The 24,277-nt window shown below is 48.3% G+C and overlaps 1 protein-coding gene across 1 annotated transcript in view; it reads right to left on the bottom strand.

Annotated features, from left to right (window-relative positions):
• Window positions 1-23,887: 23,887 nt before the first annotated feature.
• The window catches only part of COL5A1 (collagen type V alpha 1 chain), a 152,324-nt gene continuing 151,934 nt past the window's right edge, over window positions 23,888-24,277 (bottom strand). Inside the window, exon 66 of the mRNA XM_083876033.1 lies at window positions 23,888-24,211. The gene's annotated coding sequence lies outside the window, so the exon portion shown is untranslated. The remainder of the gene's footprint in view (window positions 24,212-24,277) is intronic.

Genomic DNA, 24,277 nt, shown 5'->3' on the forward strand with positions numbered 1-24,277 from the left:
GCTGTGGGAGCTGTGGGTGTTCCCCCAGCCCTGCTCAGCTGGGTGAGATTTTCCTGGGAGCTGAAAAACCAGGGAAATTCAGCCACCCCAGGAGAAAGGGGGGGACCAAACCCAGAGGTTGTGAGGGGAAACATCAGGGAAAGGGGCTTTTTTATCCTCCTCTTTGCAGCTCAGAAGATGAGCCCTCCTTTTTGGGTGGGTTTGAGCAGGAACTGGGGTTGTGAGCACCACAGGGTTTGGTGTGCACCATCAGCCAGGGCAGGATGCAGGACAAACGTGGGGTTGGTGACCCTCTCCTGCTTGCAGGAGATGTTTAGGGGCAAAAAAAGCTCATTAAAATGATCAAAAATATCTTTACAAACACTTTTAGAGCCTTGGTTTGCTCTACCCAAAACCCCAGGCCTTTAACACCTGTGTGGGTCTGACTGGAGCATCAGTAATAAGGAAAGGAAAGGAAAGGAAAGGAAAGGAAAGGAAAGGAAAGGAAAGGAAAGGAAAGGAAAGGAAAGGAAAGGAAAGGAAAGGAAAGGAAAGGAAAGGAAAGGAAAGGAAAGGAAAGGAAAGGAAAGGAAAGGAAAGGAAAGGAAAGGAAAGGAAAGGAAAGGAAAGGAAAGGAAAGGAAAGGAAAGGAAAGGAAAGGAAAGGAAAGGAAAGGAAAGGAAAGGAAAGGAAAGGAAAGGAAAGGAAAGGAAAGGAAAGGAAAGGAAAGGAAAGGAGAAAGTAAGTAAGAAAGAAAAGGAATCATCTGCTGGTTTTGGATTATTCCTATTAAAACCTCAGCCCAAAGGTGCCTCCCAAAGCAGCATTTTATCATTTTGGGTTCTCAGGCACGGCGAGAGTCCTAAAAACACAATTTCTGAGAGCTTTTCCTTCTTCCCTTTCTCTCCCAACTCTAATAAACGAGGCTAATAGACATCTCCAGCCTGAGATTTACTGCGTTTAAGGCTGACAGCAGAGCTGGAGCCCTTCAGAGCTGATTTGTATTCAGCCCCAGCCCTGGGCTCGGGGAGCTGAGATTCCCCACTGCACAGAGCCAGCCTTGAAAGGCTCCAGGTTTTCTGGAGCTGAGGGGCTGGGAACTCATTCATAAGGTGGTTTTTTTAATAATAAGATTCCCCAGGTGCTCCTTTCGGGTTAGGGGAGGATTTATGGGCTTAGAGAGGAGAGGCTCTCGCTGTGTTTTATCAGAAATCCCATCAGGAGGGGAAGAACTCTTTGGGAGACAAGAGGCAGTGAGGTGCCTCCTGTCCCCAAATCCCCACCACAACCTGGACAATTCTCCTCCTTCCCTGACCACTCTGGGACCTGGAGAGGCTGGATTCACATCCCAGTTTGTGTGTTCTCCTTTGCCCGAAATATTTCAGACCTTTAGGCAACCCAGAGACGTTCCCAAGCCTTTTTCCTTCAGCTGCACCAGCAGGAAGCAGAGCCTTTATCCCATAAAAGCCCAGAAGTTCCCTGGTTTTGGGGGCATTTCACAGAGCAGTCAGTGTCAGTTCTGCAGGAGAATCCTGATTTATTGATGCAGAGCCCAGGGTCCCACTGAAGGGAGGGCAGGGACCACTTTCATCCCAGCAGGAATTCCTTGGAGAATGGGAAGCCTCTCCCCAGTGGGGTTTTCATGGGAGCTGAAAATCATGGGAATTCAGGAAAAAGGGTGAAAATCATGGGAATTCAGGAGAGAGGGGTCCTATGGGAGCTGAAATTCGGGAATTCAGGAGAATGGGAGCTGAAAATCAGGGAAATTCAGGAGAAAGGGTCTCATGGGAGCTGAAAATCAGGGGAATTCAGGAAAAATGGATCCTTTGGGAGCTGAAAATAAGAGAATTCAGGAGAAAGGGGTCCTGTGGGAGCTGAAAATCAGGGGAATCCAGGAGAAAGGGTTTCATGGCTGCTGAAAATTAGAGAATTCAGAGGAAAGGGGTCCTGTGGGAGCTAAAATCAGGGGAATTCAGGAGAATGGGAGCCGAAAATCAGGAATTCAGGAGAAAGGGTGAAAATCAGAGAATTCAGGAGAAAGGGTGAAAATCAGGGGAATTCAGGAGAAAGGGTGAAAATCAGAGAATTCAGGAGAAGGGGGTCCTGTGGGCCAAACCCAGAGGCTGTGAGGGGAAACACCAGGGAACATCTGAGCTCCTGGAGGGCTGTACAGCTGAGCTGACAGCTCCAGCTCCAGCATCAATATTAATCTGCTCATTAACAGAGCCTCGAGAAGCCAGGCCCAGGGAGAGGGGGAGGGGAAAGGAAAAAAACGGATGTAATCAGCAAACCAATCCATCCTGGAGATTTTTAGGCTTTTGACTATGGATTTCTTTCTTCCACCCTGACTCAGGCAGAGCAGGGAGGGGGGGGTGAGACCTGTGCAGTTCAACAAATCAATTGATGAATTTTCTCCCTGACATTCAGGGTCTGAGTCCTGGGCTAATCATAAAAAGGCACTGCCAGAGGATTTTAATAAATCCCTTTAATTAAGTGATATGTTTTAGAATTAAATTATGATGGAAACGGTAAATCCTTTCCCAACAAATGGAGTTCAGTGTGCACAGAAGGGAAAGGGCATTCCTCTTGTACCTCGCTGTTTTTTCCACCTCTTAATACAACAAGATTCAAACAATTCATTATCAAACAATACAGGAAGCTGGGCCATTTATCACCCTGCAATCCAGGCTTTTAAATTAGTGGGATTTAGCCTTGCACTAACTAATCCTGTGCCAGCAGAATGGTTGATTTTTTTTTCCCCTTCCCACCTGGAGCTTTGTTCCAGAGGTAATTCCTCACACTCGAGGCTGGGGCAGGGCTGAAAACACCTCGGAATGGGGGTGGCCCAGCCTGGGATGTGTCCCCTCTCCAAATTCAGGGAGAATAAGAAAAAATCCTCAGTTTAATCAACCTGAGCAGATACAAAGGTGGGGAGGAAAGGAGAGGAGAGGAGATGAACTCTTTGCTCCAAACTGGGGGTTTGAGGAGGTGGGAAATGGGAATTCCACCCTCCCTGCTGAGGCTGCCCCTCAATTCCTGCTTTACCCTGGAGATGGAACACAAAGGGAAACCTCGAGCCAAGGGTGGCAGGAATTGCACAAAAACAATTTTTTTTGGGAAAAAAACCCCAAATAAAACCCCAACCAAACAAAAGAGAAATCCCCAAAAAACCAACCAACCAACCAACCAACCAACCAAAAAATCCCAACAAAAAAAACCCAAAAACCCCAAACCAAACCAAACCAAAAAAAACCCCCACACAACAACAACAACAACAAAAAAAAAAAACCAATAAAAACACCCCCCAAACCACACACAAAGCCCTTGCACGATGCTTTCTCTGCTCCAGGGGCTGCTTTATCCATCACTTTCTCCATCCCATTGGGGAAGCAGAAAAGTCAATAACGACGGGAGGGAAACTCAACAAGAGGAGCCATCGCTCCCCCAGACGCCGCCCTGTCACAGCAGAGGCAAACAGAGGCTCTGTGTTCACATATTTACCTTTCCCCACCGTCATTAGAGTTGTTGCATAAATAGAAAGGTTCATTTTTCCTCCCCATCCTCCGCTGGGATGGAGCTGCCAACAGCTCAGGGTCCCCCCTCCTCCAGCGGGGCTGGTGGGGATGTTGGGAAGAAATAAAATAATAAAAGGAAAACAAAGCACCCAACAAATCCCCCCGTTAAAATCGCTGCTGAAGGTGGTGAACAAGGTGAGAAATACAAATATAAATAAAATAATGCTGTGCTGAGAAAATAGAGGCTCGTAAGTACAACTTTCTCAGCGTTGACTCCCTGGTTGCTGCAGAAGGAGCAGGGCTCTGGAGATATTTCTGGGCTCCACCAGGACCTGGAGCAGCCCTTGTCACACTCCCTGCTGCCACTGGGGAAAATGTTGCTCCAACACAGAGCAATTTACCCCCAAATTCACCCCCAAACCAAACAGTGCTACAGCCACTGCAATTTCTTCTCATGAATCTTCTCTAGACAGAGAAGTCTATAAATTCACAGAAATTGTTCATGTTCATTAAAAAATACCAACTTCAACCCTATTATTCTAATTAATTTTTTAAAGCCTAAACCTCCCTCAGCCTATTATTTTATTTTATTTTTTGTCCTCCATATTCCAAATGCTCCCAGCACTAAACCTCCTTCCTCACCTGCGCCTGACTCCCTGAGCCTTCTCACCTTGCAAATGAGCACCAACCCAGCGGGCTTTGGGGATTTTATGTGAACAAAAGCAATGAGGAACCTCACGGCAGAACTCCTGGTTTAGTCCCGAGTGTCTGAATTAACCCTCTCCAGTTTGGGGAATAATGAAAATCTGAATTCTTTACAAAAGGATTTTCCTTTATTTCATCACCTCTTCCAGAGCAGGGGCCTTTTGCACAGAGACACTTCCCCATGTACATTTGTCACCTCTTTATTGCCCAGCAGGCCCTCGATCCCAGACTTCTGCTCCTGGACAAGTGGCAAAAACCCCCAGGAATCACAAGGTGAGACCAAGAGCAACAGGAGCTGCTGTTTTCCTGCTCCTCCGCCAAACCAAAGGTCATAAATCTCCCAGTTAAAATCCTCTTGATTGATGAAACACAACTTATTGCTGGTAAAACACCCTTGTTTTCAATAATTAATATACAAGATACCTGGAAGAAAAAGGCAGAGACGTGGCGGAGGGGAAGGTGCAATTATTGTTTCATTAAAGATTGATTGCGTGTGCGGCCAGTCATTTGAATAATGGCTCTGCTGCCACCTGAAATGGAATGATAAATGAGCCTGGGGCCGCTGGATGCACAGGTTGGCTCTGGGGTGCCGGGGAGAAGCAGCAGCAGCATCTCTGCAGCCCGAAAGGTCAGCTGAAAAATTAAAGAGCTGAAGATCAAGTTACTGCGAATAAGGTCAAACAGAGTGTTTTGGGCGACGGGAGAGGAATTAATTGAGTGCTAATTGCCCTGCGTTTATGCACTCGGTTTTATTTCATTTTTTGGTGGGAGAGGAAGCCAAAGGAACGGGAATTGGGGGGTTTTGAAGCAGAAGGGTTTGTCTGCTGGGAGATCACATCCTCAGTGACAGGAGCCATCTGGGGAAGGGAGTTGTCACCGTGTGGTGTCGTCTGCTCCTGGGAACGTGCCTTGAGAGATCCGGGAGGGACAGGAGCCACCTCTCCCTGTTCAGCTGGGCTGTGTCACCTCCTGTCCCAGCACCAGGTGTGGGAGGGGACAGCAAGGAGGTGGCTTTTCCCAGCCTGAATCCTGAATCCTGGCAAAGGCTGGGGACAGCATTCCCTGACTCCAGAGTGGGATGGATCCCCCCCAGGCAGGAACTCCCAGCCTGGAATGAGGGGGTGGGATGTTCCTTGTGCCCACTCACCCACGGAGGTGAGAGAATCCAACCTCCTCAGCCCCGGGCTCTGCAGGAGGACAAGGAGCCCTGGGCTTTCTCAGGAGGAGAAGAGGCCCTGGGGCTCTGCAGGAGGACAAGGAGCCCTGGGGTTTCTGCACAACAAGGAGCCCTGGGCTTTCTCAGGAGGAGAAGAGGCCCTGGGGCTCTGCAGGAGGAGCCCTGGCTTTTCTGAGGAGGAGAAGGAGCCCTGGGTTTTCTGAAGAGGAAAAGGAGACCTGGATTTTCTGCAGGAGAAGGAATCCTGGGTTTCCTGCAGGAAAGGGAGCCCTGAGTGTTCTGCAGGACAAGGAGCCCTGGAGTTTCTGCAGGTGGAGAAGCAGCTCTTGGTTTCTGAGGAGGAGAAGGAGCCCAGGATTTACTGCAGAAGGAGAAGGAACCCTGGGTTTTCTGCAGAAGGAGAAGGAGCCCAGGATTTACTGCAGAAGGAGAAGGAACCCTGGGTTTTCTGCAGAAGGAGAAGGAGCCCTGGGTTTTCTGCAGAAGGAAAAGGAGCCCTGGGTTTTCTGCAGAAGGAGAAGGAGCCCTGGGTTTTCTGCAGAAGGAGAAGGAGCCCTGGGTTTTGTTCCTTGGCAGCCCCTGCCCCGCCCCATCCCCGCAGCTCCCTGTGAGGACACAGGAAGGGAAGCAGAGAGTGGGGACAGGTTTGGGACAGAAAGCAGCTCCCAGTCCAGCTCAGGGCCTGACAGGTGAGGGATGCTCTATTCAGGTGCCAGGGGCTCGTGTGGCACCCAGGGCAGGGCAGCACCTTGTCCTGACCCCCAGAGCACCCCTGGGTGCTGACTGTGTGCGGGTAAAAGCACAAAGCCCCCGAGGCTGCAGCACCCTGGGCTCGTTGTGCACAGCAGGGGAGAAACATCCCCCTCCTTCCCAGAGCGAAGTGAGGAGCAGCCCAAGGTCATCCTGCAGCCAGGAGTTCGCCAGGCAGGAGTTACAGGAAGAAAGAACAAACACATGCTGGAAGTAAACGCCTTAATTATATTAATGATTGGTTTTGCCCTCGACTGCAGCGCTAAGGAGACCCTCTTCTATCAAAGTCAATTAAAGGCTTGCTACTCTCCTAAAGCCCGGCAATAAAACAAGAGCTGTACATATCCATTAAGCTGCACTACACATCCATTAAAGTGGCTTTTGCTGCTGCAGTTCATTTACTGCCAGGTCTGGGCTGGACTCTGCTCTCGTTCCTGTGGCTTTTACCCGGGTGTGACTTGGCAGGGCGAGCCCAGCTGATTTACTCCAGCCCAGCCGTGGTTCCAAAGGGGATGAGGCTGATACTCCCATCTCAAAGAGCTGCAAATAATGGTTGTGCATCAATGAGCCCCGGGGGTTAACGGTGTTCTGGGCAGCCCGGGTTATTCTGAACACACACAGATCTATGTGCGGCTCCTGGAGGGAATTTCTCCTCGAGGTGGGAAAGTGTAGGAGCATCTGTGGCTTACAGGGACAAGGAACTCTGCAGACCTGAGATATTCTAGAATATGTGGGTTTATTGCAAGGGTCGTGGGTAGAAAGGGCCTGGCCTTCAGCCACCAGCCTGGGCTGGAGGGAAGCCCAAAGAGAGAGGGAGAGAGAGCAAGAACAAGAAGGTACGGGCTAAGAAGAGGGGAGCGAGGGAGCAAGGGGCAGGGTCAGAGTGCGGGGGGAAGAGAGCAGAGGTGAGAGCAGGGAAAAGAGCAGGGAAAAGAGCAGGGGAAAGAGAGCGAGGTCTTTGTTACAATCCATTATATCTCCTTTTGTGATGAATATTCTAATTTACAGTGACCAACCAATACAAGACACAAAATCCTATAGAATCTACACACAGCCTGTAAGAACTACTAATTACCATGTGTTATATTTTAAACTCTAAAAACTCCTCTTTAGACTTCTCTGTTTTGCTACATTGACCTTTGGATCCCTCAGGCAGCAGAAGGGTCTTGTTCAATCAAAAGGGATCCTCCTTCAGCTGCCCAGGCTGTTGTCTTCAGGTTATATATAACTAAGACTCGGTATCCTACAACTCGAAGTAAGCTTCCATTTCTATTTCGATTATAGGTTTCATATTTTCAGAATCTTTTGCTAAGCAATCATATTTATAAGGTTTCCCTGATTCATCTTCCCCAACAGGAAAGATTTCTCCCTCAGAAAGTTCGGGAGGCAGACGAGCACTGTCTGCAGCTCCTCCTGTGCCCTGGGCCCTGGGGATGGAGCTGGAGGGATGCTGAGGGTGACGAGGAGCTGCACTAAGTTAATTTCCATCTGGAGAACCAGCTCCATTCCCAAATCAAAGCAAATCCCCAGCTGGGAAGCTCCAGACCCTCACCTGCACTCCCTTGTTAAACTAAATCACTTAAAAATGGTTTTTTCCCCCTCTTTCATCACACTTGGCTGGAAGTTCCTTGTTCTCTGAGTTTCTCCTCAGTGTTTTAATCAGACACTGGGAGCTTTCGTGGATCTCACTCTGCTCTCAGCCAACCCTTCAAAGATCAACCTTCACAAAGGCATTTGGAGCTTCCCTGCTGCTCTGAGACTCAAACCCAACCTGACTTCCATCCCCACAGAGCTCCAGCAGTGCCCTGGGAGCAGAAAATCTCTGTTCTCTCCCGGGGGTTCAGGTTTTTCCCCACAGACAGTGCCAGGGGAGGTGCCGTGGTGGCAGACACAGCTCAGCCACCAGCCAGGGATGGAGCACAGGCAGGAAATTTCACTTTTCCTTGATGAGTGTTGGTATTTCAAAGAGCTCTTGGGGAATGTGCTCTGAGCAGTGCAAGACAAGGTGTTGAAATCATCAGCACTTTAAAGGTGCCTTTGCTTCCCTCAGATTTCCTTGAGAAGAAGTCTCACGGCAGCTTTCTTAAAAGGAGCTGGAGATAACAGGGAAGTGGTAGAAAGGGAGGAGAGGGAATGGAGGAATCAGTGTTTGCCTGTGGGCAGAGCACAGGGGAGGGCAGGGGGCGCTTTCTGCAGCACTTGGGATGTCCCAGAGGGTTTTTGTGCCAAGCTGAGCAAACAGGAGGAAGAATCCCACTCCACCAGACCCCAAAATTTCTGTCCCTTTGTCCCTCTGTCCCACCAAACAGGAGGAAGATTCCCACCACAGCAGACCCCAAAATTTCTGTCCCTTTGTCCCTCTGTCCACCCCCAGCTCCCTGTGCCTCACCCCAAGGGTGCCCAGGAAGGAATTCCTGAGTGGAATCACCTCTCCCAGCAAGGGAAGGGAAGGGAAGGGAAGGGAAGGGAAGGGAAGGGAAGGGAAGGGAAGGGAAGGGAAGGGAAGGGAAGGGAAGGGAAGGGAAGGGAAGGGAAGGGAAGGGAAGGGAAGGGAAGGGAAGGGAAGGGAAGGGAAGGGAAGGGAAGGGAAGGGAAGGGAAGGGAAGGGAAGGGAAGGGAAGGGAAGGGAAGGGAAGGGAAGGGAAGGGAAGGGAAGGGAAGGGAAGGGAAGGGAAGGGAAGGTCAGCACACCCTTGGCTGTCAATGTGGCCCTGCTGAAAGACCCCGGGACTAATTAAAACTCCGGGCTCTGCAGTCAGGAATGCAAATCCTTACATCTGTCCGGGCCTTCATTATCACCTCGGAGAGTTTCTTCAGGAAAGGGAAAACCAGCCCATATCCAGCCTAATTGGCTTAATTTCTCTAACTGCCTTCCCCCCGAGATCTATTTCTAAAACAATTTCCACTGTTCTTTCAATATCCTCTTCTTATCTCCTTATCATCATCTCATTCATTCCAATTTGAAAAGAGGCCCCATGAAAGAACAAAAAAACCCCCCGAGTTTCCTTTGTTTTATGCAGCACGTTCTGTGAATTTCCCAACAGCAAAATTTTAGGGTCCCCTCCTAATCAATCCTTGATTTCTTTTATTCCTGACTGGGAATCGAAAATGGTATTTTTGAGGCAGAAGATGAATAGCAGCGGCAGCAGTTCCCCCACGTTTGCGGTGGAATCTTCTCGATTTGAAAATCGAGACAGGCTATTTTTGTAAATCAAAAAGTTCAGCTTCAAAGAGGAAAAAATTCACTCACACACACAGGAGGCCTGAGCCACCTCTCCCATCTGTCTCCCACTCTCCAAACCCTCCAGAAACTCCCCCAAACCCGTGGACTTTACAAAGCCTTTGAGCCGTTTTCCTCCTCGGTGTGGCCTTTAATAATTAAAGAGAAAAGAAGGGAAATAAAAAATAAAAAATAGAGGTGAGAGCTTTGAGATTTACTGGCCTCAATAAAGGCTCTGTACACAGTGATTTACAGAGCCACAGCTCTGCTGACTCCAGGAGAGAAATGTGTGCCACTGGCTGATTTATGAACACCCACCTGGCATTTGCAGAATCCTTCCAGCAGCAAAGTCTTGGGTCAGTGACTCTGGCTGTGCCCAGCCCCAGGCTCAGACCCAGAGCAGGCACTTTGATTGTGTTTATTTCCCTTTTATTTCCCTGTTATTTACCTTTATTTCCCTTTAATTTCCCACTTATTTCCCATTATTTTCCCTTCAATTTCCCTTTTATTTTCCATTAATTTTCCTTCAATTTCTCTTTTATTTCTCTGTTATTTCCCTTTATTTCCCTTTGATTCCAACTTATTTCCCATTAATTTCGCTTCAATTTCCCATTTATTTCCCATTAATTTCCCTTCCAATTCTTCCAGTTCCCTTTTATTTCCCATTTATTTCCCTTCCATTTTCCTTTTATTTCCCATTTATTTTCCCTTTATTTCCCCCTTTTAAAATCACATTACTGTGATTTTATCAATGGACAACACCACGGCCAGGGACACAGGGGTGGGTGTGAAGCTGCAGGTTCCTGATGGTGGATTTGGGGTGGATTTCTTGGCTTGAAAACCATCCAAGCCAAATCTTTATTTTGGCTATTTCAGCTCCCCAGGGTGAATCCTCTGTGGATGCAGATTCTGATCACAGTTATGAGTTGGGGAACTGGTGGATGATACCAGAAAGAAGATGTTACAGGTGCCTAAATTCCTTTTAAAACTCCAGCCTAAAATTAAATTAAAGGATTAATTTTTTATCTTTTCATTTATTTAAAGGAAAAACAACCAATTTGAGGTGTGCCCTTAAACTGGGTTCCCTCAGTTCAGCAGCTTCTGAAGGTTTTTGGTCCCATCTCTCTGAGGAGACAGCAAACAACCCCCAGGATGTGATGTCTGTGCCAAAAGGATTTATTCCCTTTTTTAATCCATCCCACAATGTTTGCACAGCCTTTCTGTGCAGGAGCCCCCATCTGGGAGTGTCACCCTGGTCAATGAGAGTGGAGGGGAGGAATAATTCCGTGTGCAAGGCACAGGAGCTGGGAAATGCCTCCAGTGAAGGGTTGGAAAGCAAAGGGGAGTGGATGGAGATGAGCAGGGAGGGAGAAGAGGCAGTAAGAAAGGTGGAGGGACTTTTGGCATGGAATGCTGGACAAAGGGGAATGTAGCCCTGGTTTTGTGCCTGAGTGTTTTGGTTTCTGAGATTCCTTTCCCAGGGAATTTTCTGTAATCAGGAGAAGTGTTTTGGTAACTGTAAACTTGGCTTACATTTTTTCCCTAGAAGGGACTTTCTCCTTGCTGTCCCTCTGGTCTGGCCAATGGGAGTGAAGAGGTTTGTCTTTGTGTCACCAATCCAATTGGTCTGTGTGAAATGGTATAAAAGGGAGACACATCCCAGGAATAAAAGAGTAGTTTTCAGCCTTCTGAAGTTTGGAGTCTTTGTGTCATTGTGGTGTACAACAGCATCAGGGAATGGCTTCAAACTGAAAGATGGGAGATTTACACTGGGCTTTAGGGAGGAATTGTTCCCTGTGAGGGTGGGCAGGCCCTGGCACAGGGTGCGCAGAGGAGCTGTGGCTGCCCCTGGATCCCTGGAGGTGTCCCAGGCCAGGCTGAACAGGGTTTGGAGCAAGCTGGGACAGTGTGAGGTCCCTGCCCATGGCAGGGGTGGGATGGGATGAGCTTTAGGGTCCCCCAGCCCAAACCATTCTGGGATTGTTTGAAGGCTGACACACTCAGAGCTGTGACTGTGGAGGAGACAGGGGGGAAGTGGAAGGAAAGGATGGCAAAAGCCCAAGATTTCTTTTCCCCTCTGTGCTGATGGCCAGGATCCCCATTCCCTCGAAATTCATCCTTCCCTGGAGCTGGAACCATGACAAATTCCAGCCATTAAATCATTGATCTTCCCTGGACTTCATTTCATTTTCACCCCATCCCAGCAAACCTCAGGCTGAGTGTGAAGCTGAGCCCTGCCCAGCTCTCTCCTCTGGCTTCTTTTCCCTTTTCCCCTCATTCCCCAAACCCAGAGCACTGCTCCTTAGTGCTGGAATGTATTTAGCCAGCCTAAAAGCCACGGAATAAATGAGTCAGCACAGCCGAGCTCAGCAATGAGAGAACTCCTGCGAGCAAAAGAGGGTGAGAACTCCGTGCCACGGTTAAACTCTGCAGTATCAGCCCCATTCTGCTGCTCCCTCTCCAAAGGAACATTCCTGATGGTTCTCCTGGAGGGGACTGAGTGCTGGGAGCTCAGGAGTTGGAACTCTGGGCACTGAGAATTCCAGGCTTGCTGTGCTGACAGGCACTGACCCCCAAACACTGCATTGACCTGGGGCCATGGAAAAGGCTCCCAAAATTGAGTGACAGCCCTGGGATTGTGGGTGTGGGGTTTGGATAAAAGTGTGTGATGTTACAGGGTGGAAAACTTAAAGTTTTAGGGTTTAGAACACAGTAATATAGATATAAAGCAAGATGGAGGATTTAGGGTGGAGGCTGAGTCCTTCTTTTTCACCTTCTTCTTCTTCATGGGTCTGGGTGGTGTTTTGTAATTGGGTAGAAAAATCCACATTGTGGACCGTGGGTGGTTGGTTTTTGGGTTAAAAGTAAAAATAATTTAGGTGTCATCTCGTTATTGGACAATTAGTGCTTAAAAGACCTTGTAGAGAGATACAGACAGAGCCATTTTCACTTTGTTAGCTGGAACTCACAGCTTGTGAGACTGTAACATAGATAAGAATTGATAAACATCTGAGTCTGAACATGAAAACCTCATCTCTTGAGCATTTAATCCCGACTCTAACAGAAGAAAGGAAGATAAAAAAGCAACAGGACTCCCTGGCTGTGAGTACTGGAGTGGAGGCTCCTCACAGTAGCTGGTGAAGGAGGAAAAAAAATTCCATGGGTGGAATGTAGCCCTGGTTTGTGCCTGAGGTGTTTTGGTTTCTGGATTTCTTTTCCCAGGGAATTTTCTGTAAACAAGAGACATTTTCTGTAACAGCAAAATTGTTTACATATTTTCTCTAGGATGGACTTTCTCTTGCTGTCCCTCTGCTCTGACCAATGTGAGTGAAGAGGTTTGTCTTTGTGTCACCAATCAGATTGGTCTGTGTGAAATCGTATAAAAGGGGAGACACTTCACAAGAATAAAGGAGTCATTTTCAGCCTTCTGGAGTTTTGTGTCGTTGTGGTGTAAAAACAGCATCAGTGGAACCTGCCCATCCCTGCCAGGGGAACTCAGGAAAACCGGGCAGGAGCAGCCCCTGGGCCCCTTCCCTGGCTGCCAGCCTGGGAAAGCCAAGTGTGATCCTTGTGTGATCCTTGGAAGGCAAACTCTTCTCGTGGCTGGAAGCTTTCTGGATCCATCCCCGGCAGCTCCAACCATTCCTCTCCCAGAAAGGCTGAGGGAGGAATAGAAATTGTGGCTGCCCCATCCCTGGGAGTGTCCAAGGCCAGGCTGGAGCACTCTGGGATAGTTGAAGGTGTCTCATAATCCCTGCATGAGCTTTAAGGTCCTTTCTGAGCCATTCCCTGATCCTATAAAAAGTCATTTATCCCCTAGCTGGGGTACTGCACACAGGGTGATGGGCTGGAAATGAATTTTAGCAGAAGTTTCTCCATCATTAACATAATAATGAAGTTTTTAATGGCACCTTAACCTTTCCTTGTTCCTCCAACCATGGAAAAATCACAGCACCCTTTGGATCAGTGGAAAGGGCTGCCCTGAGCAGGTGAGGCTCTCCCAGTTGATCCAGTCATTAAAAACAACCCTTTGGGTGGCTGAAATTCCCCTAATTCCCCTAAATCTGTCTGTGGAACAATCCCCCCCTTTGCAGCTCCAGCCCCAGAAGAATCTGCATTTTTTATTTCTTTCAGCATTTCTTCATTATTTAGTGGATTTTATTATTTTTTTTCCCATACACAAACACACCAGGTTAAAATCTCAGCAGGGATAATAGATGCTTGATAGGTGCCAAAAATAAAACATCAGCAGATGCCGCGCAGGAACTGAAGGTGTTGAAGAGCTTTCACAACTCTCGTGCTCCTTGGGAAGTGCTGCTCCTTCCCTCTCTCCAAACTCCAGGGATGAAAATGCAGTTTTCTCTTTTCTCCCCCCAGTATTTCATGCTGAAGACTCCAGTTATTAACCAAGGCTGTGCACTGGGGCAGAGAAGATCTATCCCTCAGCCTCCAAGAAAAATCACTCCGGATAAAATTGATTCCTCTGCTCCTTGAAGCCTTTTATTTCACACAGGTGGCTCCTCCAGCTTTTCCTGCAGAAGCTCGGGCCAGGCAGACACTGAGGGTGATTATGTTTCATTTCTCCTCTCTCCCTCTCATTGCCACAGGCTCAGAAATCTCCCCTGCAATGCAACGCTGCTTGTAAAGGGCGAAGCTGCAGCTCCAGCCACGCCACGGGATTGATGAATCCAGCACCATCCCTGCCTGGCTGGGGCTTGGAAATCTCCTACATTTCATTTTTCCCTGCCGTGATTTATGGCATATAGTAGTTTCCGTGGACACCAGGGACAAGGAACTTTGCAGAGCTGAGATATTCTAGAAACACGTGGGTTTATTACAAGGGTCGTGGGTAAAGAGGGCTTTGCCTTCAGCCACCAGCCTGGGCTGGAGGGAACCCCAAAAGAGAATGGGGGGAGAGAGAGTAGAAGAAAACTCAAGGGTAGAAACGGGGTAAGAGAAGGGGAAAAGTGTGGGGAGAAAGCAGGAGCAAGAGAGAGAGGGGGGAAACAAGAGAAGGCAAGAGGGCAGAGGGGCAGAACAAGAGCATGATCACCTTGTTCCAATCCATTCTATCTCTTTTTGTGTTGAATATTCTAATTTACAGTGACCAACCCGTGCAGGATACAAAACCTACAAACTTTGCATGCAGCCTATGAGAACTACTACATTACCATGTCATTTTATATTCTAAACTCTAAAGATTACTTTTCTTATCTGTTTTCTCCCTGATGCCTTTGGCAGGGTGGAAAAGCAACATTCTTGAATCTTTTGTTTTCCTGTCCTTCAACCCATCTCCAGCTCATCACCGTTTTCCTGTCTCCCATGTCTACATCTCAAAACTGGCTTTCATTTCTATTTCACTCACAGGTTTTACATCTGCAGTATTTCTTACCACACAATCATATCCATAAGCCCTTCCTGTTCTATCTTTCTCAACAGTGGCACAGAGAGGGGGGAAGGCCCTGCTCGGGTTATTTTAGAGGAAGGTGATGGGTTTTGTGAGAAGAAAACCGCTCTGACCCCGACAGCAGCAAATGGCGAGACCCCACACAAGGAGAAGGACGTGGAAACTTCTCCGAAGTCTCACAGAGCTGATGATGATGAGGGGAAAAAAAAAAAAATCCTGATCTTGCTTTGATTGCCTGTCAGGCAGAATGATTCCTCCTGGGTGAGCAGATATTTGCCAGGCTGCAGTTCTGTGGTATTTAAACATATGGGCAGCGGATCCGTCACCGTGACAAATGAAGCACGACGGATTTAGAAAAGCAGCTACACCCCAAAGCTGGGCAGGGACTGGGAATTTTGAATTTTTTTTTCCCTATTTTTGGAGGAGCTGGAGCCTCTGAGCATCACCTCAAGGGGAGAAACCTGCCCTGCAGCAGGAGCACAGGGACGACAGAGCTTAAATTAACAAATGTTTATTTGTTATAAATAGGGAAAGATGTTTATCCCTCCCCACCTCCGCAATCCTGAGCAATCCTGATCCATTAACACACACCTGGGGTGGGATTTACCTCTGCTCCTGGAATTCTGCCCCTGGAAAACAAAGGGGAGCAGCGAGAGCCCCATCCCAGCAGGAAATGTGAGATTAGGGGAGCTTGGCTGCCTCTCCCTGCACCCCAACACCCCCAAAAGAGATGAAATTCTACATCCCAGAGGGAAATCCATGGCTCTAACCCTCACCCCATGCAGAGCTAGCAGCTCCAGCTGGGGAGGAGTCCAGGACTTGCTTCATGGATTTCAGTCAAAAAGCATCTCCCTATAAATCACCTGCCCGGCCCCTATAAATCTCACCAGTCAAAGGCAGCAAGGCTCACTGATTGATTTTTTTACAGCCAGCTGAAAAATTCCCCTCAAAGCAGCTCTTTTTAAGAGTAAATGGCTTTTTAATAATACGGACACCTGGCAAAGTTTCTCGTTTGGAAAAGTTTCTCACCCAGAAGAGAGTCATTTCTGGAGATTTCTGGAGTTTTGGGTGATGGTGGGAAAATGGAAATTTTTTTTTTTTCAGGTTTTCTGCCTGGAGAAAAGAGACAAATGTATTTTAACCCCCTTTAGTTTGTCAGTGTCAGTTATGTTTAGATTTTTTCCCATGTAGGGATGTGTTACAGAAAAATCTCTGCCCCAACAAGCCAGGCTTGGAATAATAAATTAATTTTGGGAAAAGAGAACAGGACTTGGAGAGGGTAAGAGGTTGGTCCCTAAACTCCTCATGGCCTTGATTGGATCACTCAAAATTCCTTCCAGGAACTCCTCCAGGCTCTTCCCTGCTCCTGGAGCTCCTGGCTCCCTTTCCCTGCCCCTGTTTCCAGCCCAAAGCTGCTGCAATAAATGATCACAGTCACTCCATAACGAGATTCCCCTTTCCCCTCACCCTTTATTTGATTTTTCCAGCCTCGATTCCTGAACTCCTCTTTCCTCCAGCTCATTTACACCATCTCAGCTGCAACAAATGGGCACTTTATTATCTGCAATTGGCCCTGCCAGAGGACTGGGGTCGTTCTTGTGCTGGCTCTGAGGTTTATTTTTTATTTTTTTTCTGAATGATATTTCCAAGCCCTTCCCCGGGTGAGGAGAGAGAACATTTGTTATTGATAGAATTTCCATTTAAATTGAGGATGTTGCTCAGTGCAACACGTGTTCCACCAAACTCTTTTTTTTTTTTCCCCTAAGCCAAAAGCTGTGAATTATACGAGGGTGAAAAAAAAAAATAAAAAAATAAAATTAACGTTGAGAAGAGGAGGGAGGGGAGTGCGAGAGGGAGAAATCACAAAAGCTGCTGTGAAATCCAGCTGGAAATAGGCCTGTAATGAGACATCTCGCTCTTAATAAGGCTGCGGGTAAAGCTGGGATTACACACCCGGCTTTGTGCTGCTCGGCAGCTGCTTCCCCTGACAGCTCCTTTCTGTGCCTGCCAATCCGATTAACTCCGCAAAACGGGATACAAAACAGCCAAATCTCGGGTGGTAAAAAAAAATAATAAATAAACAGGAATTCAGCCCTGTGGAGGGTGCTGGCTGTGCCCCGGCAAGGCCTTTTCCAGTGGGGAATGGATGGCACGGATATTTTCAGGTGGGTTTCCTTGGAGCCACAAAGGGCTGCTCATATTAAAGGGTTTGTACTGGAAATTAAAGGTAATTTATTGTTATAAATGTGTATTATAAAATTGGCTTTTTGCAAGATGTGTGCTATATGATGAATAATGTTGTGGTAAGGATATCAGATATAAGTTTTTTATTTCTGCTATTAGTAAAAGAAGATTAAGGCATAGTGGTAGTAGTTGATGTAAGTCTGCTTAAACTGTCTGTTTAATTAAAATAACATCCAGTGAACATGTAAAGAAGACTCTGCTGTTGATACACCAACTATCAGCATCTCCCATCTGAAGAAAGCACAGACCAAGGCCTGAGCTGGAGGTGATAATGAAGACACAGCCACGAAACACAAATGCTCTAAAAAGGCAAACCCAAGGAGGGACCATGCAAAACAGTTCCTGGAATATGGAAACCAGTTTATGGAGTTATATGAATATTCATAAACTGTTGTGATAGAAAGGGTATTTAAAGAATGTCTCTGAGATAGCAAAGTGTGGACTTGGCTGAGGGCAGAGTCACCCGGCCGGCCATACTTGGCTTTTTTTATCTCCTAATTGTCTTAATTTTTAAATTAAACATATTTCTTAAAATTTACCAAAGAGTGAACCTCGTTTTTTCACATTTCTTAAAGGAAATTAAACAAAGTTACTAGAAATTTCCAAAACTATTAGAAAATCCATCCTGCTGGAGCCCTGGGTGTTGTCCCCATCCCTGGGCAGCAGGAAGGAAGCTCTGGGGCAGGGGGAGGAGGATGAATTGAGGCTCTGGAGCGATGCTGGGGCTGGTTTAGGGGGTCCTGACCCCCCTCACTCAGCTGGAGCCACCTGGGATCTGTCCCAGAGTTCCAGAGCAGTGATACAAAGCTGTCCCTGCCCCTGGGACCTGCAGTGTCCCCTCCCTGCAGCCCCCAGGATGGGTTTGGGCTAATCCATGGGATCACAGGATCCTTGAGGCTGGAAAAACCCTCAGAAATCATCAAATCCAGCCTTTAACCCAGCACTGCCAAGGCCACCCCTCACCTTGTCCCCAAGTGCCACACCTGTGTCCTTTACACCCTTCAACACTTCCCTGGGCAGCTTTTTCCAGCCCTGATCGACCCTTTCAGTGAAGAACCTCTCCTGATTTCCAGCCTGACCCACTCCTGGCACAGCTCAAGGCCATTTCCTCTTCATTTATCTCAGCAAACCGAGGTGGAACTGGAGACCTGGAGATGCTCCAGCAGCCCTGGATAACAGTAAGAGGTTCACCAGGTCATGGAGAGGGGAAGCAAGAGGTGCAAGGACCTGGTGGGGTTGTTCATCTCCAGCTACTTTCTGATGTTTTTCTATTTCTAATCAGACAAAAAAAAAAAAAAAAAAAAAAAAAAAAAAAAAAAAAAAAAAAAAAAACCACCTAAAAATATAAAAATAAATGTTTTGCAGCAACCCAGCCTTGCTGTCAGGTCTTCTCTGCTCCAGAGGGCACAACCCTGCCAGCCCAAATCCCATCCAGGAGGAATATCCATGGAAAACGCGTTAATCTCTCTAAAAAAAATCAACTTTCATCTTTATCTGCTCCAGCACTGTTCCCATCATGGACCAGGCTGTCCCCAGCTGGGGAAAACAGAGGGACACTGGGCCCTTCTGCTGCTTTCTAGGATTAAAGTGCTGAGCCATCCTCCGTTCCAGGCTGGTTTGTTCCTCCCAGGAAGCCCAGGATCCACAGAAAAGGTTTGTGGTTTTTTTGCTTTTTGCAGGGTCACCCCTGAGCCTAAAGCCCAGGATCCACAGAAAAGGGTTTTTTTTGCTGTTTGCAGGGTCACCCAGAGCCCAAATCCCAGGTGTGAAGGAATGGGTCCATATTGCACGTCGGCGGTTGCTACGGGGGAAGAAATGATGAATTTATCACCCCTTGCAAGAGCTGGAGAAAGAAAGATAGAAAGGGAAAGAGAGAAGGAAAAGGACTAAGAAAAAAAGGGGAAAAAATAAAATAAAATAAACCCTCGGAATGATTCTACCTGAGCTGCACAGGAACATTATTTATGGCCCAAAAACCCCAGGAGTGTGTGAATGTAAAGCAGAATCTCATCGTCGATAACGCCGTGCCCTGATCAGGGGGAACAGGCATCTGAGGAGGGGAGGCAGGGAAATGGCACATTTTCAGCCAGCTGGAGAGATTGTAAAGGGATTTTAATTCTGAGGCTGCTGAAGGAAATTGCAGATGAGGTTCCATGAGAATAAATAGTGTCTGGTCATAGATCAGCACAACTTGATTTTCTCCCCTTTAAGTGCTGCGGTATCAATCTTGGGAGGGGAGGGGAGGGAAGAATCAAGGTGGCAAATGAATTATTCCTCAAACCTTCCTCCTCATCCAGGAGGAGAAAACAAACCCTTGCACTTCTTGCTGGGCAAACTGGCTTTGCTGGAAGGAGCCTGAAATGCAGATCAGGAGAGGAAATGGGGGAGGTGGGGAAAAAATGGTATTTATGTACAATAAATATTTAATCCTGCTCGGTGTTTCCTCCTGAAGAAACTCATAGCAGGGATTAATTTGTGTGCTCCTCCCCGCTCCACTGGTGCCCTTCAGCAAGGTTAATCTTTGCCTGCTGCAAGTTGGGGAAATTAAATCCATGGTGGTGGACAAACTTCCTGTGGGGTTGGATTTAATTTCTTGCTTTTCTTCCCCACCTCCCAAAGATGATGGATGTGTGTGGAAGGCACGAAGGCTGCCTCGTGGAGCAGATAATTCCTGAATGGATGCTGCCCTCCTTCCTTCTCCCCCTCTCTCTCTGTTGTGTGTCTTAATTAACATTTCGAGTCTCGCAGGTTTTTGATTTCTGTTTCAACGGGGGCTCGGATCAACCTGCTTGAAGGGAAAATCCTAAAAAGGGACAAATTGGGGGTTTTTTTTAGTGGCTGCTGAAATTCAGCCTCGTGCTGGTGGCAGTGAGGAGCAGGTGGGCTCCAGCCTCCAGCTCTGGGGGAGGTGGGGGCTGAAGGGAGGAACTTTCCCAGCCAGTTTTCCACCTGGGATCCCCCAGGAGACCTTTGGGTGTGAATTTGGGCCACAAACCTGAAGAGATCGGACTCTTCACCACACCTGGGATGTGTGAGACCACCTTTGGCACACCCCCAGCAGCTCCTGCTCCCTGCTCAGCTGAACAGGTGAAGTTTTAAACTTAAGAAGGCCCAGAGAGGGGATTTTTTCCCTCTGGATCCCCCGGCAGCAGCACAACCACAGCCCTGCTTATCCCTGGGGCAGCATCATCCACCTTCAGGAGGGCTTGGTGTAGGATATTCCCAAATAATCAGCACCAGCACGATGCTCTCCTGGCTTGGGACTCCCTTGGCACCTTGGAGTGCTCAGGGAATCAGAGAATCCTGGAATGGTTTGGGTTGGAGGGACCTCAGAGCTCATCTGAGCAGGGACACCTTGACTATCCCAAACCCCACCCAGCCTGGCCTTGGGCCCTTCCAGGCATGTGGCAAAAACATCCCTCAGGCTCTGCTCTGCCTGAGCTGAGAGCAAACAAACAAACAAAAAAAAAATAAATCCACAAGCTGAGAAGCAGCTGGAAAAAAACCCAACAAAAACCAATCCAAGCGCGGCGCAGGAAATTTTCCGCCAAGAACAACATCTCATTGTCAAATTAACATATTAATAATTAGGCAGGAGGAGAACACGGAGTCCCAGGGCTGCCACGTTGGCTCCTGGCTGTTGAGATGAGCAGCAGCAGCACTTCCAGGGCTGCCTGTGAGCCGTGACCAGCCACCGCCTCTACAAGATGTAATTTCTGCGCTCCGCGGCTCCCCTCGTTCTGCAGCTCTGAAGGAACAAGCTCCTCTCTGAATGAGGGGAACAGCTGCTTTCTGCGGGGTTGTTTTGGTGCTTTGATTGCTTTATGGGGGTTTGGTTTTGCTCAGGGCTGTTTGAAGGGGAGCCGTGGATGAATAAATGTGAATTGGGAGGTTTTGTTTGCAGCAGAGGTAGGAGCAGGGCCAGGGACGAGGAGGGTTTGTGCCTCTGGAGAAAATTACTTTGCTGCCCCGGGATGGGAACAATCTGCAAGCAGAGAAGTTACAAGGAATAAATGAAGTGACAAGGAATGGAAAAAGTGGCAATAGCTGCCATTGATAAAAGTACAGCGCACTAAACTCCTCCTGCTCTCAGATCAAAAGAAAACTTGGGGTTTTCAGCCCCAAATCCAGCACTTCCAGAGAAGATCCCCTTGATGTGAGAATTCCCCAGAGCTGGAAGTGCTGAGGGAAGGGTGAATTAAGAGTCACTACTTTCCAAGGCTGTTTTTGGGTGGCTGCACAATGGCAGGAGAGCAGCCCCTGCCTGAACAGCCCCGGACACGTGTTGGGAAGATCAGCCCAGCTGGGCCTCAAAGGTTGCTCTGGCCTGAAAGGAAAAGCACGTAGGAAGAAAATAAAAATGAAGAAAAATCCAGATTATATGCAGGGATACAATAATAGATGGATAATTATGATAAACCCTCGCTCCCCACCTGGCTCATGGCAGAGGGACATGGGTGTGCACTGAGCAGTCCTGTTAAAAAAACAGATTTAAAAAACCTGGGAATTGTCTGGCTGGAAAGGCAGAGCAGGGAATTTGCAGAGGCACAGCTCCTGGGCAAGGTGTGAAGAGAGGGGACACATTTGACTTGCACTGCTCCAGCTTTCCTGGACACTCTGTAGATTAATTTACAGGTGCCAGAGGCACCTCCAGCGCACTTGTCTTTTCTCACAGGAGGAGATGAGAGGGTTTTTTGTGTTGTTGGTTTTTTTTTTTCCTTTTCCCAGAGCTGTGGGTCAGATCAATTCTACTCTTAGCTTGAGACATTAATAAAAATAAAGCCAAGTCAAATCCAGCCTGGCTGGGAGAAGATGCAGGACAAAAAGCAGCTGAAGGACAAGAATAGCTCCAGCTCCTTTGAATGCCACGAGAGCCTTGCTCTACCCAACAATTTGCATATTTTCTCCATGCTAATTCATGCACAATCCTCTCCCCTCCTCATTCCAGCCTCCCACTTGGTCCTGCTGTTTCTGTCTCTGCGGGAGACACGAAGGGGGCTCAAGCCTTTGTATAAAACACCCATTCACAGCTTCTCCTCCTGTTTGCCAAAACTCACCTAGACAGGGAAGGGATGCCCAGGATCTGGTCTCTAAATTTAATCAGTGCCAACGCTCCTTTTCTGGCCATTTTTATTTTTACCAGTCTGTTGTAAACGCAGGATTTAAGGAGGTGGGGGAGGAACGTCTCTTGGAGAGGCGGCAGCAGGAGGAGCATCCCAACCAGAGCTGTGACATCTTGTAGAGAGCAAAAACTGTGATCCCAGAGTGACCCTGAGGGGCACAGGGAGTGGCACAGGGCAGGGCTGTGGTCCTGGCCCCCTTTCCCAGCTCCCAGGAGGGACTGGGATGTGCTGGTCCCTGCTGGTGCAGCCCCAGGTCAAAGCAGGGCTGTGTTTGGTGAGATCCTCTCAGTCCTGTTCTCTATCCCACCCTTACAAATCCTGTAGGATGAGCTTTTTTAGGGACAGTCAATGCTCCACCAGTTAGATCACGAAATTCCTTAACTTGAAAAAGACATTAAGATGATCGAGTCCAAGTGAAGCAAGCCAAAGGAATCCAAGATAAAAAAACCAGGGGAGTCACAGAGCAGCACCAGGGGCTGGGCCCCTTTCTCCAGAGCAGGGCTGCAAACCAACCAAAGAACAATTCCCATCTCACAGGCAAATCCCACAGCAGCTCCTGTTTTAGCCCCGGAGCAGAGGGATGGACACATCCTCCTGCCTGGGGAGAACTCTGCTGGCTTCACCTGCTTTCCTCACACAACAGGGCACAAATCCAGCCCGGGGCACAAATCCCAGCTCAGGGCATTTAGAATAAAACCCCACAGGCAGAGCAGTATCCCCAAGCCCTGCAGCCTCCCCCTTCTCTGATTTAAAAGCTCTGGAAACCCCAGTGGGTGGTTTTCATCGTCTTTTTGCTGGATCCCGAATTTTGGGCTCCTGGTCCTGCCCTTGCAGGATCCCTGAGGTGGGGAGGCAGCTGCTGCAGGAGTTTGGGCTGAGCAGCCCCATCCTCACCCCTGGGTGCTCACTCTGGCTCTCAATACTCTGCTGCTCTTTCTGTGGCTTTTCTAAAACTTCCCCTCAGCGTTTCACCTGCTTTGGAGCCGGAGCACTAAATCACGGACTTTGTTCTAGGAAAAGAGGTGAGAGACTTGCCACAGCTCCTGTGTCTGGCAGTGCCAGGAACAGTCGGATCCCTCCTCAGATCTCAGTTTTTCCCTAATAGCAGATCAAAGCTGCCCTCAGCACAAGGTATTTGCTGCAAGCAGCAGTGACTGAGTGCAAATCACAACTGGTGAGGCGGGGCTGGGGTCACCTTGAGGCGTGATCGAAGTCCAAGAAAAGGATTTCCAGCCGGGTTTAAATGAATAAAAGTTATTTTGCCCTCATTTCTCCCTGCAGCTGTGGTACCTCTGCATTTCTGGGGTGCACCTGGATGAAGATTTGGCCATAAATACCCCAAGATTTCCCAAAGCTGCTCCTAGAAGTGAATGACAGAGTAAAGAGTGACGGGTTTCAGGTGCAGGTGGGACGGGGTTTGCAGCACCCTGGGCTGTGAGACATGTCCCTGCCCATGGAACTCCCTGATCTTTAATTCCCCTTCCAACCCAACCCAATCTGTGACTTTGGGCCCTTCTCTGGACACCTTTTGGCAAAGGATGAAGGTCACTCCAGACCTCCTGCAGGCAAAGAGTGAAGGGCCGAGACTTTTGGGACACAGAGCAGAGCCTCGTGCAGGGCTGGATTTGTGACCCCTGACCCACCTGAGTGCTCCAAACGTCACCTCCCGGAGCTCCAGCATCTCCTGGGACTGCAGCACCCACCAGGGGCCAGCCAGAAGCCCCTGAGGACCAGAGTGACACGGATCTGGTGGCATCACCTGCTGCAGTGAATTCCCACAGTGAATCCCAGAGGATCCTGGAGTGAAACCTGCAGGAGAGGAGGAGAGGATGAGCAAAGTGACCCCTGTAGTTTTTGTCCAAGGAGTTTATTTCCTGGGGCCAAGAATGTGGATTTGGGGGTTGAGGAGCTCACCAAGAAACTGGAAAATTTGGTTGGGTTTTTTTCTTTTTCCTGATTTTTTTCTTGAAGATCAGCAAGATTAAAACTCCTCTGGTGTCGTTTCTGCTGCTGTGGAGAAGGCGAAGAGCTGGTGGCCACACAATCTTCTCCTCCACATCCCAGGTTGGATTTTTGCACTGGAATTTCTCACTGAGAAAAACAAACAAACAAACAAACAAACAAAGAAAAGATTCCAGGCCTGGAATTTCTCCCTAT

The sequence above is a fragment of the Zosterops lateralis genome, assembly GCF_965231275.1.
Source record: "Zosterops lateralis genome assembly, chromosome: 20".
In the NCBI taxonomy this organism is placed as follows: Eukaryota; Metazoa; Chordata; class Aves; order Passeriformes; family Zosteropidae; genus Zosterops; species Zosterops lateralis.